An 18420-nucleotide genomic window follows, 5' to 3' on the forward strand; every position below is an offset into this window, starting at 1 on the left:
ATGCAGCACTCCATCACTCTCCTTCTTGGTCAAATAGCCCTTACACAGCCTGGAGGTGTGTTGGGTGATCTTGTTGAAAAACAAATGAGTCCCACTAAGCCCAAACCAGCTGGAATGGCGTATCGCTGCAGAATGCTGTGGTAGCCATGCTGGTTACATGTGCCTTGAATTTTAAGTAAATCAGACAGTCACCAGCAAAGCACCCCCACAACATCACACCTCCTCCATGCTTCACGGTAGGAAATACACATGCGGAGATCATCCGGTCACCTACTCTGCGTCTCACAAAGACACGGCGGTTGGAAGCAAAAATCTGAAACTTGGACTCATCAGACCAAAGGACAGATTTCCACAGGTCTAATGTCCATTGCTCGTGTTTCTTAGCCAAAGCAAGTATCTTCTTATTGGTGTGCTTTAGTAGTGGTTTCTTTGCATCAATCCGACCATGAAGGCCTAAGTCACACAGTCTACTCTGAACAGTTGATGTGTCTGTTACTTGAACTCCGAAGCATTTATTTGGGCTGCAATTTCTGAGGCTGGTAACTCTAACTGACTTATCCCTTGCAGCAGAGGTAACTCTGGGTCTTCCATTCCTGTGGCGATCCTCACGAAAGCCAGTTTCATCATAGCGCTTGATGGTTTTTGCGACTGCACTTGAAGAAACTGTCAAAGTTCTTGAAATGTTCCAGATTGACTGAGCTTCAGGTCTTAAAGTAATGATGGAATTTCGTTTCACTTTGCTTATTTGAGCTGTTCTTGCCATAATATCAACCTGTTTTTTTTACCAAATAGGACCATCTTCTGTATACCACCCCTACCTTGTCACAACACAACTGATTGGCTCAAACGCATTAAGGAAAAATATTCCACAAATGAACTTTTACGAAGGCACACCTGTTAATTGAAATGCATTCCGGGTGACTACCTTATGAAGCTGGATGAGAGAATGCCAAGCGTTTGCAAAGCTGTCAAGGCAAAGGGTGGCTACTTTGAAGCATCTCAAATATATTGATTTGTTTAACACTTTTTTGGTTACTACACTATTCCATATATGTTGTTTCATAGTTTTGATGTCGTCACAATTATTCTACAATTCAGAAAGAAAAACCCTTGAATGAGTAGGTGTCCAAACTTTTGACTGGTACTGTACATGTCAATCAAATTTATTTTACGAAGCCCTTTTTACATCAGCAGTTGTCAAAGTGCTTTACAGAAATCCGGCCTAAAATCACAAAAGAGCATGCAATGCAGAAGCACAGTGGTTATGACAAACTTCCTAGAAAGCAGGAACCTAGGAAGAAAGAGAGGAACCAGGCTCAAAGGGGTGGCCGGTCCTCTTCTGGCTGTACCGGGTGACATACACTACATTTAAAAAAAAGTTGGGTCACTGTTAAATGTCCTTGTTTTGAAAGAAAAGCAATTTTTTATAAAATAAAATATCAAATTGATCAGAAATAGTGTAGACATTGTTAATGTTGTAAATGACTATCGTGGCTGGAAACGGCAGATTTTTTATGGAATATCTACATAGGCGTACAGAGGCCCATTATCAGCAACCATCACTCCTGTGTTCCAATGGCACGTTGTGTTAGCTAATCCAAGTTTATCATTTTAAAAAGGCTAATTGATCATTAGAAAACTTTTTTGAAATGATACACTTGGATTAGCTAACATAACATTACATTCGAACACAGGAGTGATGGTTGCTGATAATGGGCCTCTGTACGCCTATGTAGATATTCCATAAAAAATCTGCCGTTTCCAGCCACGATAGTCATTTACAACATTAACAATGTCTACACTATTTCTGATCAATTTGATATTTTATTTTACAAAAAAATAGCTTTTCTTTCAAAACAAGGACATTTCTAAGTGACCCCAAACTTTTGAACGGTAGTGTATGTATTCATATCAGTAGGCTGTACAACACAAAAGGGGAATAAAACTACTAAGCGGGTAAGAGTTGAAAGCTAAAAAGGGGCGTGTCATTCTCCACTCACTATCACAAGGGTTAGTAATGTTAGAGAATTGAGTCATCTGGTGATTTTCAGTTCCGATACTGTTCTCTTTGAAGTAGAATCGATATAAGGTTAAATATTAGACATGTGTAAGCAGAATGAAGGCTGAGCCCATTTGAATGTACAGAGCTGGATCAATATCGAGTTAACCATTAGACATATAAAAAACAGTAAGCAGAATCCGTGTGGATGAGGCAAGGTAGACCAACACAGACGTGACTGGTCTGGGCTATATCTGATCTTGTGAAGGCTACTGGACATGGGTTAATCATACATAGACAACATCAGCCTGAAATTGTGAAGGCCTTTGGACAGGAACATTAGCTAATCAGTTATAGGCACCATTAGACCTGCAGTAGGAGTGTGCTTGTCTGTATGTCACGCCACCAATAGAATCCATGACCTAATGTCTGAGCCAATAAGAAAGACAGCAAGATTAGGGTGGCCAAGGCTAGAAGGTATTAATAATTTACATAAAGTGGAGTGACAATGTTATGCAAGGGTAAAACTGTATAAAAGCTGAGTACTGAGAATCAGTTCTTCCATGGAATTGCTCGGCGTTGTTACTTTTGTAATAAGTCTATTTCAATTCACAAGCTCCGGTATCTTAGAAATACTTGATTCAATATTTCCACGACAGTACCTACACAGACTCATTTCATAGACATTTAAAAAACACTGGCAGTGTGTCTACTTCACTTCTTTAGTCTACTCTCTGATCACTCCAGATAGCCCAGTGAACAAAACAAATGTTGGCAATACTGGTGTCAAACCATGCAAGTCTGAGTAGCATGAAAAAACATCTAGCTTCTCATTGAAAAGTTCCACTGCAACTTTTCATGCACAGTGGGACGTTGGAGCGAACAACAGACTTAGACAGAACCTGTGCTTACCATGAGAAACAGATGTCCCAATCTTCTCCTCCTCTTCTTCATCTTTAATGTTGACATTCAGCTCCAGTGTTTGACTGCAGTCTTCCAGCTTCACTGATGCCATCTCTGGATCCTGCAGTGTAAACTGGGCTCCACTGTCACAATCAGGACCCAGTGACTTTAGGTTTGGACTCAGTGTGGAAGGAGAGAGGCAGGCTGGGTCTGTCGTCACTGTTGATGTTACCGGACTCAGACTTACTCTGAGTCGGCCTGTAGTAACAATGAGAAACAGACAAGTTATTGTCTTGACAGTTCCGGTACATTCTTTATTCTCTAAAAATATATTATATTGCTTCTTGTTCAATTATCTAATTCACCACATGACTTGGACTGAAATAGGTACCGGTACTGTATATATTTAGGTGCAGGAGCCCCACAATACTGTTGAACTAATATTCTATAAGAGGAACATGAGCTCAAACAGTAGACATTTTAGGTGACGGTACTCAGCTCCGGTGAGCTCCTGTCCAAGTCAAGCACTGATCTCATTTCAATAGATCTGGTAGCTAAGCATTGACAACAAAACACGAATTCATCCAAATTAGACCCTTTAAATAAGTGCGCTTAACTTATAGTAGATTTCACAAATTCACATAAATGCACAAAACCATATAGTACGAGGTTACTGTTTGTGAGACCGTGAAATTGTCTCTCTCTGATGCACCCGCACTGAAGTCCGTTGACGCAGACAGGGTGGGCGCCGCCATTTTACCAGGTCATGAATTTGACACAAAACCAACATGCTAAATGAACTCCGAATTAAATTGATGATTAAATTACCTTCAGGAAATGTACATCCATTCAGACAAACCCAAAGTTTCTAGCTATGGGACTTTGTAAAATAGTTATCACGTTCACTGTTTGACAGAAAAGGTATTATCAGGTTTGATGTAATTTAACAGATTTGTTACCCATCATGGTATGACATGTTCTTTCTAACTTTAGAAAGTTTAACACCTGCTATTACATACCTGTAGTCATACAGAAACAGACTGCACAGTTCCGGCGCTTTCTTTATTCTGAAGAATGGTGTGTGCCTGCCCGGAACTTACTGTTCCCCCACTACCACAGCGCAGCCACAGATAGAACAATGAGACAGATATTTCACCGGATATATAAATGTGAACCATTCGCTTTGCGTTTCCACGAACTACCAAATAGGCTAGTGAGAGTAAGCCCACTGGCCGGCAGTGGGAGAAGATGGAACGAGATGGATTTTGGCCGACATTCTGCAAATGTTCTAATCGATGAAAAATCTAATCTTAATACAGTTCTGTTCCCAAAACTAAAATCAGTTGTGAACAGAGTGGACTAAGTTTTGTAGAGTTTACCCTTTGCAAAATAAATAAAAAGTGCATTGTTTAGAAGGAACGCGAATTGAGTTTTTGCACATGAAGGCTTCACAGTGGCGTTCCCTAACAGAAATATGCAGATATGTGCTAGAACACACCAGTAGGATCTCACTAGCTCATGCTCGGTATTGCCCACTGACTCAACTGTTCCCATTGGAAGCGTCCAGTTATAAAATCTTTTATATGAGAAGAGCGGTGCTTAATTTTAGCCAGATCCTCCGGCATCTCTCAGTTTTGTAGTCTTTCAATCCAGAACCCATTTGCCAGTATCAGGTAGACTACCTCATAGCATGAAAAATTATTGCCACTGTTTGCAATGTAAAAATCCTAATAAAACCAGAGTAATTACATTTGGATTCCTCTGTAATTGTCATGCCTCCTAAAAAACGTAATGTGAAGAAATGCCTGATCTTCTAAGAATGTATTCATGTTGGGCCGCCCCAGGTTTATGGTTTGTGCAACATTGTAGCCTATTTAGACCAAGGCGTGGCCATTGCTGTGGTGAGAGAGAAGCACGCCTGTATCTCTCTCAGAACTAAAATGAGATTCACTTTCTATGATCTCTCTCCCTCTCTGTGCTGTTATAGACATGAGCCAGCAACTCATCTCTCCAGCATTGCACTTCATTTATTTCCTAATAGAATAGAACAGCAGTCTGAGAAATTAAGTAATACCCAATACTGCACCAGGAGTAAAACTATAAATTTAGCCATAGAGGATCAATAACTATTTATTTTTTAAATAGCCTAGCTGTGGATTGTGTGTAGCCAAATCACAAGGCATGACTACAGTTGGGAACGTGTGGCAAATCTGTCAGTGAACAGCATGCAGCCAAAACAGGCCTTTAGCAATATTTCTAATACAGTCACTGGAAAACACAGGTTGTAAAGCAAATGGATCCTGCTGAAAATAAAATACTAATCCGTCTGTATGTTACCAAGTTTTCAACTTCCAAATAGGCTTATTGAGCGAACAGCATGTTTTACAAAGTAAAGCAAGAGAGAGAAGCTTTTGGCCGGTGAGTGAGCTGCACATCATTGGGTGAGTCAGTGAAACTGGAAAGCTTGTTTAGGACTATAACTTCCTCCTCATATTGTACAATGTGTTTCTCCTCACACCTGGCCTAGGCTATTGATGGATTAGAGACAAGGTCGTTTTTATTGACCTCAGATTCTCAGTTTGTCAGTGTCAAAGTAGCCTGTCATTTCGGTCATTTGTGAGGTATTAAAAAAGATTCTGCGAAAGTCTCCAGTCATCTAAAATGATGTAGAATTGAATGAAAAGGCAACATTTTTCCCAGACTCCAGGCTACAATAAATGTACTCCATGTGTGCAACTTTTGCAAGTGTCTCCACACCACTGCTCTATGCCAGTACACAAAAGCCATGATAATGCATGCAATGCTTTATTATAAAGGTATTTTATGTGTTCTGGTACCTCAGAGACCCCCAGGTCACCACCTCTTGGGCTCACTTTTGGTTCCAGCCCCTCCCAATTTACACATTAAGCACCGGAGAAGTGGGTAGCTGCCGCTGCCTATTCCGGGACACATCTCCTTTACATAGAATTGGTGAGGATGTTGATTGTGGCCTGTGGAATGTTGTCCCACTCCTCTTCAATGGCTGTGCAAAATTCCAGGATATTGGCGGGAGCTGGAACAAGCTGTCGTACATGTCGATCCCAAACATGCTCAAAGGGTGACATGTCTGAGTATGCAGGCCATGGAAGAATTGGGTCATTTTCAGCATTTTTAATTGTGTACAGATCCTTGCGACATGGAGCTGTGCGTTGTCATGCTGAAACATGAGGTGATGGCGGCGGATGAATGGCAGGACAATGGGTCTCAGGATCTTGTCATGGGATCTCTGTGCATTCAAATTGCCATCGATAAAACGCAATTGTGTTGGTTGTCTGTAGCATATGCCAGCCCATACCATAACCCTGATACCACCATTGGGCACTCTGTTCACAACATGGACATCAGCAAACCACACAATGCCATACACGGCAGTCTGCAGATGTGAGGCTGGTTGAGCCTACTGACAAATTCTCTAAAACAACATTGAAGGCGGTTTATGGTAGAGAAATTAACATTAAATTATCTGGCAACAGCTTTGGTGGAAATTCTTGCAGTCAGCTTGCCAATAGCATGCTCCCTCAAAACTTCAGACTGTGGCATTTTTGTATTTGTATTTATTAGGGATCCCCATTGGCTGCTGCCAAGGCAGGACCTACTCAGCTACTCTTGTCACCAACACAAGATGCATCTGTGTAATGATGATCATGCCATTCAATCAGCTTCTTGATATGCCACAACAGTCAGGTGGATGGATTATCTTTGCAAAGGAGAAAATCTCACTAAGAAGGGATGTACACAAATTTGTGTACAAAATTTGAGAGCAATAAATTGTCAATTTCTGCAATACAATTGACAACCATGGCTATAAATGCTAAAAAGCCCACCTTAATGAAGCACATATTCTTCCCATCACTCTCTCTTGGTCTATGCCTACTCACAGGAATCCTCTCAAGATCCCTCACCCTGTACCAATCTTCCTCTACCACTCTCTTCACTGCTTTGGCAAAGAACACTTTCTGTAATACTGTAACCCTGGCAACCTCAATCTGCCTTTCTCACACCTGATACCTCAGATCTCCAGCTCCATTTGCACCCCCACAACTAACACACAGAACGTTCTTCATCGCAGAGACTCTGCATCAAAACTCCACATGACGACGTCTTCTCTCACCAAACATCTGGAATCTTCCATTTCAACTGCTCCTCCTCAACACTTAAACCTAACCCCGTTATAACTCCTTTCAATTCCGCAGAGCAATTCAAGTCAATTCTTGTCCCTAGTCACACCCACTCCCTCTGGACAGAAGAGAAACAATAAATCACCACGAGTCCCCTCCGAGTTACCCTCACCACACTCAGCTCATTTCCTCACCACACTCAGCTCATTTCCTCACCACACTCAGCTCATTTCCTCACCACACTCAGCTCATTTCCTCACCACACTCAGCTCATTTCCTCACCACACTCAGCTCATTTCCTCACCACACTCAGCTCATTTCTCGGCGGTCATCGCTGCACCCGCCACCCCAGTTAATTCATCACTCGTCACATTCACTTTCCTCCTGTAGCTCTTCTAAAAGTACTGTGTGAGCTCCATTTCATATTAACTAATCCTTTCCCCCCCCTGTCCACCATCACATCTTCCAGAAGGCTTGTGCAATCCTCCACTCCACCCCCCCCCCCCCATTTTACCACGTGTCTCAGCTCATCCACACCCCACTAGCTTCGGGTAGCTACATACCAATCGAGTACCACAGTATAAATCCTAATACGCATAAAACCTAGCAGTCAAACAGGAAAATGGTTCCAATAATTTTTCCCATAAGGGATTTTAGAAACACCTAAAACTAGGGCTGTGTTTCATGTAGGCTTACGCTGGCGTTTTGATAACTGTGTAAATCTCTCTAGGACAAGATGACTTATCAATATATTTGACTGTATTTACCCCCACAAAAATGTTATGTAATTAGCTGCTAATGTGGCTATCATAAACAACTACAAATTCTGATGGTCTAGACAAGATTGCCAAATCAAGACAAAGGTAAGGATCTCTAACTAATGTCAGCAAAATTTAGTAATGAATAAATGGGATGCATTTATTTAAATTGACAATTCTGTGAACTGTCTTGTGCAAGCTTTAAATTGACACAATACCTATTAGCAAAGGTGTCAGCTAGAGATGATGTGCAGGAGCATGCAGGGATTTGTAGTTTTGCATGATGTCTACTTTGACGCTAATTAGCATTTTCAAATCTGAGAAGAAATACAGCCGAATATATTGATAAGTCACATTATCCAAGAGAAATTTACACGGTTATAAAAACGTCACGCCAGGGTAAGCCTACACGAAACACAGCCCTTATTTAAGTGCTTCTAAAAGTAACTTAAATTTGAACCATATGATACAAAAAAAAAAAGAAATATCACACTTACATAAGTTCAGACCCTTTACTCCGTACTTCGGCTTTATTTATTTTTATTGGAGATGTGAGGACTTTTTTTGTTAATGTTTGGTTATGTTTTTGTCCATCTTTGGGTTGGGGTGTGTGTGGGGGGGGAGGAAAAAAACAAGAAAATGCTATTTCTGTAATTGTTGATTGTTCTATTTGGAACTAATAAATGTGTAAAAAAAATATATATAAATAAGAAAGATGGAGGCAACTGTTCTCAGGGACCTTCAACGCTGCATAAATGTATTGGTTCCCTTCCCCAGATCTGTGCCTCGACATAATCTTTTTCATAGAGCTCTACAGGCAATTCCTTCGACCTCATGGCTTGGATTTTGCTCTGACACGCAGGATCTTATATAGACAAGTGTGTGCCTTTCCAAATCATGTTCAATCAACTGAATTTACCACAGGTGGACTCCAATTAAGTTGTAGAAGCGTCTCAAGGATGATCAGTGGAAACAGGATGCACCTGAGCTCAACGTCAAGTCTCATAGCAAAGGGTCTGAATACTTACACTACTGGTCCAAAATTTTAGAACACCTACTCATTCAAGGGTTTTTCTTTATTTTTACTATTTCCTACATTGTATAACAATAGTGAATATATCAAATCTATGAAATAACATATGGAATCATGTAATAACTTTTTTTTTTAAATTATATTTAGACTTATTTGAGAATCTTCAAATAGTCACCCTTTGCCTTGATGACAGCTTTGCATTCTCTCAACCAGCTTCATGAGGAATGCTTTTCCAAAAGTCTTGAAGGAGTTCCCACATATGCTGAGCACTTGTTGACTGCTTTTTCCTTCACTCATAGAACTTTTAAAACACTGGCAGTTTGTCTACTTCACTTCTTTAAATCTACTACCACCTGGCTACCCCTACCCCGGTCAACAGCCCTGCACCCCCCACAGCAACTTCCTCAAGCCTCCCCATTTCTCCTTCACCTAAATCCAGATAGCTGATGTTCTGAAAGAGCCGCAAAATCTGTACCTCTACAAATCAGCTGGGCTAGACAATCTGGACCCTCTCTTTCTAAAATTATCCACTGCAATTGTTGCAACCCCTATTACTAGCCTGTTCAACCTCTTTCGTATCGTCTGAGATACCCAAAGATTGGAAAGTTGCCGCGGTCATCCCACTCTTCAAAGGGGGAGACACTCTAGACCCAAACTGATACAGAGCTATATCTATCCTACCCTGCCTTTCTACGGTCTTCGAAAGACAAGTTAACTTCTTATGGATGGTGGCAGTATTGAGTTGCTTGGATGACTGACGTGCCCAGAGTAAACTGCCTCCTACTCACTCCCAGAAACTAAGATATGCATATTATTGGCAGATTTCGATAGGAAACACTCTGAAGTTTCTAAAACTGTTTGAATGATGTCTGTGAGTATAACAGAACTCATATGGCAGGCAAAAACCTGAGAAAAAAAATCCAACCAGGAAGTGATTTGTAGTTCTATCTAATCCTTATTCAAACTACAGTGTCTGTGGGGTCATTTTGCACTTCCTAAGGCTTCCATTGGCTGTCAACAGCCTTTAGAAAACGTCTTTCATGTGTCTCCTGTTACTGGGCAAAGAACAGGAGCTCAGTTTATCAGTGGACTGCCTGGGAGCAGGGAGTTGTTTACTGCGCGTTCACGTTTGGCGCGCCGCTCATTCTTTTCCTCCTGGAATGAATACGCTATTGTCCGGTTGGAATATTATCGACATTTTAATGTAAAAAGACCTTAAATTGATTGTAAATATCGTTTGACATGTTTCTACGAACAGTAATGGAACTATTTGACTTTTTGTCTCTTATTTTACGCACACGCGTTATGCCTTTTGGATAGTGATCTGTACGCACGAACAAAAACGGAGGTATTTGGACATAAATATGGAGTATTTCGAACAAAAATAACATTTATTGTGGAAGTAGGAGTCCTGGTAGTGCATTCCGACCAAGATCAGCAAAGGTAAGAGAATATTTATAATACTAATTCTGAGTTTAGTTGACTCCAGAACTTTGCTGGTATCTGTATAGCTTGCTTTGATGGTTGAGCTCTGTACTCAGAATATTGACAAATGTGCGTTCGCCGAAAAGCTATTTTAAAATCTGACACAGCGGTAGCATATCTATAATTCTTTCAATAACTGTTGTAAATTTAATCACTGTTTATGATGAGTATTTTTGTAAATTGATGTGCACATTCACCGGATGTTTTGGTGGGAATACATTTTCTGAACATCACGTGTCAATGTAAAATGATGTTTTTGGATATAAATATGAACTTGATCGAGAAAAACATACATGTATTGTATAACATGATGTCCTAGGAGTGTCATCTGATGAAGATCAAAGGTTAGTGAATATTTTAGCTGCATTTTTGGTTTTTGTGATGCATGTCCTTGCTTGGAAAATGTCTGTGGTTTTTCTTGTGAAGTTTATGTCCTAACATAATCTAATTTTATGCTTTCGCCGTAAAAGCCTTTTTGAAATCGGACAATGTGGTTAGATTAACGAGAAGTTTATCTTTAAAAATGGTGTAAAATAGTTGTTTGAGAAAATGAAATTATGAGATTTTTGCTGTTTTGTATTTCGCACCATGCTATTTCACTGGCTGTTGAATAGTGTGTCCCGCAGGTGGGACGGTCACGTCCCACCTAGCCCATAGAAGTTAACCAACCTGGTAGACCAGGTGTGTTGAATTAAGGCAATAACTGAACTGATCAAATAGCTCAGTAGTTCAGGATTTGGGGGAGAAAAATGAGGATAGGGGAAAGAGAAACAAGGGTTAGGGGAATCTTATCTTTAAAATGGTGTATAGTACTTGTATGTTTGAGAAATTTTAATTATGAGATTTGTTGTTTTGAATTTGCCGTCGTGCACTTTCACTGGCTGTCGTCATATCAATCCCGCTAACGGGATCAAGCCATAACAGGTTAACTTCTCTAGGGTAGGGGGCAGTATTTTCACGGCCGGATGAAAAACGTACCCAAATTAAACGGCCTACTACTCGGGCCCAGGAACTAGAATATGCATATTATTAGTAGATTTGGATAGAAAACACTCTGAAAACTGTTTGAATGATGTCTGTGAGTATAACAGAACTGATATGGCAGGCAAAAACCTGAGAAAAATCTAACCAGGAAGTGGGAAATCTGAGGCTTGTAGTCCTTTCAAGTCATTGCCTATCGAATACAGTGACTTAGGGTTCATTTTGCACTTCCTAAGGCTTCCACTAGATGTCAACAGTCTTTAGAAAGTTGTTTGAGGCGTCTATGATGAACAGAGAGCGAACAGAGGAAGTTGGAAGTTGTTGACTCAGGAAAGCACATGAGTTCATTGGCGCGCATTCACGTGAGAGTTAGCTGTGTTCAAAAACGTTTTTCAAGACACTGGAATCGTCCGGTTGGAATATTATTGAAGTTCTAAGTTAAAAAGGCCCTAAAGATTGATGCTATAAAATGTTTGACATGTTTGAAAGAACATAAATACTACTTTTTTTTAAACTTTTCGTCGTGACATTTTGGGCGCGCTTCCTACACTTGGAGTAACTTACTGAACGCGTTAACAACAAGGAGGTATTTGGACATAAATTATGGAGTTTATCTAACAAAACAACATTTATTGTGGACCTGGGAGTCCTGGAAGTGCCTTCTGATGAAGATCAAAGGTAAGTGAATATTTCTAATGCTATTTATGATTTTAGATGACTCCAAAATGGCGGGTATCTGTATTGCCTAGTGTATTTTTTGAGCACGGTACTCAGATTATTGCAAAGTGTGCTTTCCCCGTGAAGCTTTTTTGAAATCTGTCACAGCGGATGCATAAAGGAGATGTTCATCTATAATTCTTTGAATAACAGTTTAATATTTTATCAACGTTTATGATGAGTATTTCTGTAAATTGTTGTGCTGATTCACCGGCAGTATTGGAGGCAAAATATTTTCTGAACATCACGCGCCAATGTAAAAGGCTGTTTTTGGATATAAATATCAACTTGATCAAACAAAAAATGCATGTATTGTGTAACATGATGTCCTAGGAGTGTCATCTGATGAACATCGTCAAAGGTTAGTGCATAATTTTAGCTGAATTTCTGGTATTTGTGATGCCTGTACTTGCTAGGAAAACGGCTGTGTGGTTTTTCTTGTGTTGGAACTGTCCTAACATAATCTAACTTTATGCTTTCGCCGTGTGTGGTTACATTACATTAATGTGGTTACATTAAGGAGACGTGTATCTTTAAAATGGTGTAAAATAGTCGTGTGTTTGAGAACTTTGAATTATGACATTTTGTGGTTTTGAATTTGGCGCTCTGATTTTTCACTGGCTGTTGAATAGTGTGAACGTCGGTGGGACGGTAGCGTCCCACCTGCCCAAGAGAGGTTAACAAACAGATCACTGACCATTACGAATCCCACCGTACCTTCTCCGCTTTGCAATCTGGTTTCCGAGCTGGTCATGGGTGCACCTCAGCCACGCTCAAGGTCCGAAAACGATATCATAACCGCCATCGATAAGAGACAATACTGTGCAGCCGTATTCATCTAACTGGCAAAGGCTTTCAACTGTCAATCACCACATTCTTATCGGCAGACTCAACAGCCTTGGTTTCTCTAATGACTGCCTCGCCTGGTTCACCAACTACTTCTCTGATAGAGTTCCGTGTGTCAAATCGGAGGGCCCGTTGTCCGGACCTCTGGCAGTCTCTATGGGGGTGCCACAGGGTTCAATTCTCGGGCCGACTCTTTTCTCTGTATACATCAATGATGTCGCTCTTGCTGCTGGTGATTCTCTGATCCACCTCTACTCTACTGCTCTTCAACTGAACCTGCCCGTATCACTACTCTGGACGGTTCTGACTTAGTGTATGTGGACAACTACAAATACCTAGGTGTCTGGTTAGACTGTAAACTCTCCTTCCAGACTCACATTAAGCATCTCCAACCCAAAATTAAATATAGAATCGGCTTCCTATTTCGCAACAAAGCATCCTTCACTCATGCTGCCAAACATACCCTCATAAAACTGACTATGGTACCGATCCTTGACTTCAGCGATGTCATTTACAAAATAGCCTCCAATACTCTACTCAGCAAATTGGATGCAGTCTATCACAGTGCCATCCATTTCGTCACCAAAGCCCCATATACCACCCACCACTGCGACCTGTATGCTCTCGTTGGCTGGCCCTCGCTTCATATTCGTCGCCAAACCCACTGGCTCCAAGTCATCTATAAAAGTCTTTGCTAGGTAAAGCCCCGCCTTATCTCAACTCACTGGTCACAGCACCCACCCGTAGCACACGCTCCAGCAGGTATATTTCACTGGTCACCCCCAAAGCCAATCCCTCCTTCGGCAGCAGAGAACTGGAAGGAAAGGCAGCCAATGACTGGAACGAATTGCAAAAATCACTGAAGCTGGAGACTCATATCTCCCTCTAACTTTAAGCACCAGCTGTCAGAGCAGCTCACAGATCACTGCACATAGCCCATCTGTAAATAACCCATCCAACTACCTTATCCCCAGACTGTTATTTATTGTTTTTCTCCTTTGCACCCCAGTATCTGAAATCTGAGGTTTGTAGTTGTTCCAAGTGATTCCCTATGCAGTATACAGTGTCAATGGGATCATTTTGCACTTCGTAAGGCTTCCACTAGATGTTACCAGTCATAACGTTGTTTCATGCTTCTACTGTGAATGGGGAGAGAATAAGAGCCATTGGAATCAGATGACTGAGAAAATGATATGAGCTCAGTGGCGCGCACTCACGTGAGAGTTAGCTGTGTTCCTTTTCATTTCTGAAGACAAAGGAATCGTCCGGTTTAAAAATTATTATGGAAGATTTATGATAAAAACATCCTAAAGATTGATTCTATACATCGTTTGACATGTTTCTACGAACTGTAATATAACTTTTTTGACTTTGTCTGAATTCACTGCGCGAGCACAGTGGATTTGGATTACTCGACTGAACATGCGAACAAAATGGAGGTATTTGGACAAAGATGAACCTTATCGAACACAAACATTTATTCTGGAACTGGGATTCCTGGGAGTGCATTCTGATGAAGATCAAAGGTAAGTGAATATTTATAATGTAATTTTTGTCATTTCTGCTGACTCCAAAATGGCGGGTATCTGTATGGCTTGTTTTGATATCTGAGCGCTGTACTCAGATTATTGCAAAATTTGCTTTCGCCGTAAAGCCTTTTTGAAATCGGACAATGTGGTTGGATTAACGAGAAGTGTATCTTTAAAATGGGATATAATAGTTGTATGTTTGAGAAATTTGAATTATGAGATTTATATATAGACTTTTCTATTGTGTTATTGACTGTACATTTGTTTATCCCACGTGTAACTCTGTTGTTTGTGTCGGACTGCTTTGCTTTATCTTGGCCAGGTCGCAGTTGTAAATGAGAACTTGTTCTCAGCTGGCTTATCTGGTTAAATAAAGGTGAAATAAAACATGTATAAAAATTTTTTTTAAAGACTCTGAGCACTCCAGATAGCCCAGTGAATAAAACAAATGCTGACAATACTGGTGTCAAACCATGCAAGTATCAGTACCATAAAATAACATCTACCTTCTCATTGAAACAGTTAATAATGAAACAGTTCTACAGCAACTTTTCATGCACAGTGGGAAGTTGGAATGAATAACAAACTTAGTTAGAACCTGCTCTTACCATGAGAAACAGATGTCCCAATCTTCTCCTCGTCTTCATCTTTAATGTTAACATTCAGCTCCAGTATTTGACTGCAGTCTTCCAGCTTCACTGATGCCATTTCTGGATCCTGCTGTGCAAACTGGGCTCCACTGTCACAATCAGGACCCAGTGACTGTCGGTTTGGACTCAGTGTGGAAGGAGAGAGGCAGGCTGGGTTTGTCGTCACTGTTGATGTTACCGGCCTCAGACTTAATCTGAGTCAGCCAGTAGTAATAAAGAAAAATAGACAAAAGTTAGCCTTGACAGTTCAGGCACTTTATCCCTAAAAATATATTATATTTCTTCTTGTTCAATTATCTAATTCAGTGCTTGGCTTGGACTGAAATAGGTACCGGTACTGTTTTATATTTAGGGCCAGGAGCTCCACAATACTGTTGAGCTAATATTCTATAAGAGGAACATGATCTCAAGCAGTAGAAATGTAAGTACTCTGCTCCGGTGAGCTCCTGTCCAAATCAAGCACTGATCTCATTTCAGTAGATCAGGTAGCTAAGCATTGACAACAAATACAGGACTAACATCTGGACTAAGATCGAATTGTACTACACCAGGGCTGTATTGGAGCAGGTTGATAGCTTCAAGTTCCTTGGAGACCACATCACCAACAAACTAACATGGTCTAAGCACACCAAGACAGTTGTGAAGAGGGCACGACAAAACCTATTCCCCCTCAGGAGACTGAAAAGATTTGGCATGGGTCCTCAGATCCTCAAAAAGTTCTACAGCTGCACCATCGAGAGCATCCTGACTGGTTGCATCACTGCCTGGTATGGCAACTGCTTGGCCTCTGACTGCAAGGCACTACAGAGGGTAGTATGTACAGCCCAGTACATCACCGGGGCCAAGCTTCCTGCATTCCAGGCAGTGATGGAGGAAGGCCCTAAAATTGTCAAAGACTCCAGCCACCCTAGTCATAGACTGTTCTCTCTGCTACCGGACAGCAAGCAGTACCAGAGCACCAAGTCTAGGACCAAGAGGCTTCTAAACAACTTCTACCCCCAAGCCATAAGACCCTTGAACAGCTAATCAAATGCTACCCAGACTATTTGCATTGCCCCCACACACGCTGCTGCTACTACTACTACTACTCTCTTATCTATGCATAGCCACTTTAATACCTCTACCTACATGTACATAATTACCTCGACACCGGTTCCCCCACATATTGACTCTGTATATTGCTCCGCTATTGTTATTTAGTGCTGCTCTTTAATTATTCTTCTCTTACTTTTTCTAAGGTATTTTCTTAAAAATGCATTGTTGGTTAAGGGCTTGTAAGTAAGCATTTCACTTTAAGGTCTACACCTGTTGTATTCGGCGCATGTGACAAAATGTGATTTGAAAACAATTCATTCACATTAAACACAACGTAAGAGCACTTTATAGTAGATTTGATAAATTCACATAAAATTGACCAACAAAAAAAACATGTAGTACATTACAAGGTCACTGTTTGTTTTAGGCAGCATTGTTACTATTTTCCCGAACAACCGCGTCTTTATTGTATCATTTCAATCAAAAAACTATTGTATTTCCTGTTCACACTGTAGTAACAGACCGAGTGGGCGCCGCCATTTTACCAGCTCGTTAATTTTACACAAAACCAATAACATGCAACAAAAAATCTAAAATAAATGGATTCTTTATGAAATTACCTTGAGAAAAATATGTACATCCACTCAGACAAACCCAAAGTCTCTAGCTATGTGACTTGTAAAATAGTTTACCACGTTCTTCACTCGGTTTGACACAATAATTACACATCAAACGTGATAATACCTTAATGGATTTGTTACCTAGCATGGAATTACATGTTCGTTCGATATTGTAAAATTTAAACGCGCTATTACATACCTGTAGTAGTAAATTGAAACGGACACACACAACGGTTATTTTCTTGACTGCACCGTTCTGGCGCTTTCTTTATTCTGAAGAATGGTGCCCGCCTGCCGGGAACTTCCTGTTCTCCACTACCACAGTAGTGCATTCTGGGATCCTTGGGATGGCCCTTACCCCATTACATGAGAAGGGGATAGATGCTGCTGCCGTCGCCTCCTCAGCGGTGTAAACTAAAGTACTTAAGTAAAAAATTCTTTAAGCAGTTTTCTTTAAAAAATAAATTACTATTTATTTATAGCACAACTAAATGTAACTCCAAAGGAACGGCAATATAAGGGATAGTTCAATCAAATTACAAATGTACACAGGATTAGGGTACACTGCAGTACATAGCAAAAAAGTGTGATGATGCAAATTACATGCAATAATCATTTGTCATTTTCATATCATCATCATCATCATCACCACACTTTTTGCTTTGTACTGAAAGTTCTCGAAAACTTGATTGCAGTGTACTAATGAACAAAATACTACAATAAAGTTTTTTGTGTGAAACATCCTTTCATAGAGCCTACCACTCCATTAAAGGAGTAGTTTACTATTTTACAACTTGAAGTCCTGTATGTAAGATTACTTGATTGGTATTCAGGGGACTAGGTACAGTATGTACTCAGGAGATGAATCTCTGATCTTAGCAGCGCCATTCTTACACCTCCACGTAATGTCACTGTGGTTCTTCAATGTTTCCTGATTTTTTTTCTGTAGGTTATTTTGTCTAATAAACCTGGGTCAATGGAAACCTGTCTACTGATGCCATCTCTGGATCCTGCAGTGCAAACTAGGCTCCACTGTCACACTCAGGACCCAGTGACTGTAGATTTAGAGTGTGGAAAGAGAGAGGCAGGCTGGGTTTGTCCTCACTGTCAATCTGTCAACTCTGAATAGAATCTGAGATCAACTTCCTGGTCCTCCCCTGTGCATGCTACACCCCCTCTCATTGTTACTGTATGTATGAACACATTTTGAACAATGGCTGCCTAAAATGCTGTGGTGCTTACTAACACAATAGGAAATGTTGTGGTAGATGTGGACCATCACAGGTGAGTTCACAGCTCTTTCACTCTGAGCATTCATATCAATGACTCACCCTCGAATGGACCATCAGTACCACAGTTCTACAATACTATTTACATAATCAACTGCATTTCAACAGCCTGACCCTCAATATAGTCCCAGTAGTACAGTATAGAAGGGGCAGACGGAGCGGTCTTCTGGTCAGGCTCCGTAGACGGGCACATCGCACACCGATCCCGAGCATACTACTCGCTAATGTCCAGTCTCTTGACAACAAGGTAGACGAAATCCGAGCAAGGGTTGCCTCCCAGAGAGACATCAGAGATTGTAACGTTCTTTGTTTCACGGAAACATGGCTCACTCGGAATACGTCATCAGACCAGTACAGCCACCTGGCTTCTTCACGCATCGCACCGACAGAAACAAACATCTCTCTGGTAAGAAGAAGA

At 40.8% G+C, this 18420-nt stretch overlaps 1 pseudogene across 1 annotated transcript in view; it reads right to left on the bottom strand.

Annotated features, from left to right (window-relative positions):
* The window catches only part of LOC106600650 (uncharacterized), a 132753-nt pseudogene extending 115738 nt beyond the window's left edge, over window positions 1-17015 (bottom strand). Inside the window, exons 1-3 of the transcript XR_014380783.1 lie at window positions 16913-17015; window positions 15017-15252; window positions 2912-3160 (exon numbers count right to left, since the gene is read on the bottom strand). The product of XR_014380783.1 is annotated as an uncharacterized LOC106600650 (transcript). The remainder of the gene's footprint in view (window positions 1-2911; window positions 3161-15016; window positions 15253-16912) is intronic.
* Window positions 17016-18420: the final 1405 nt, after the last annotated feature.

The sequence above is a fragment of the Salmo salar genome, chromosome 16 (assembly GCF_965601325.2).
Source record: "Salmo salar chromosome 16, fSalSal1, whole genome shotgun sequence".
In the NCBI taxonomy this organism is placed as follows: Eukaryota; Metazoa; Chordata; class Actinopteri; order Salmoniformes; family Salmonidae; genus Salmo; species Salmo salar.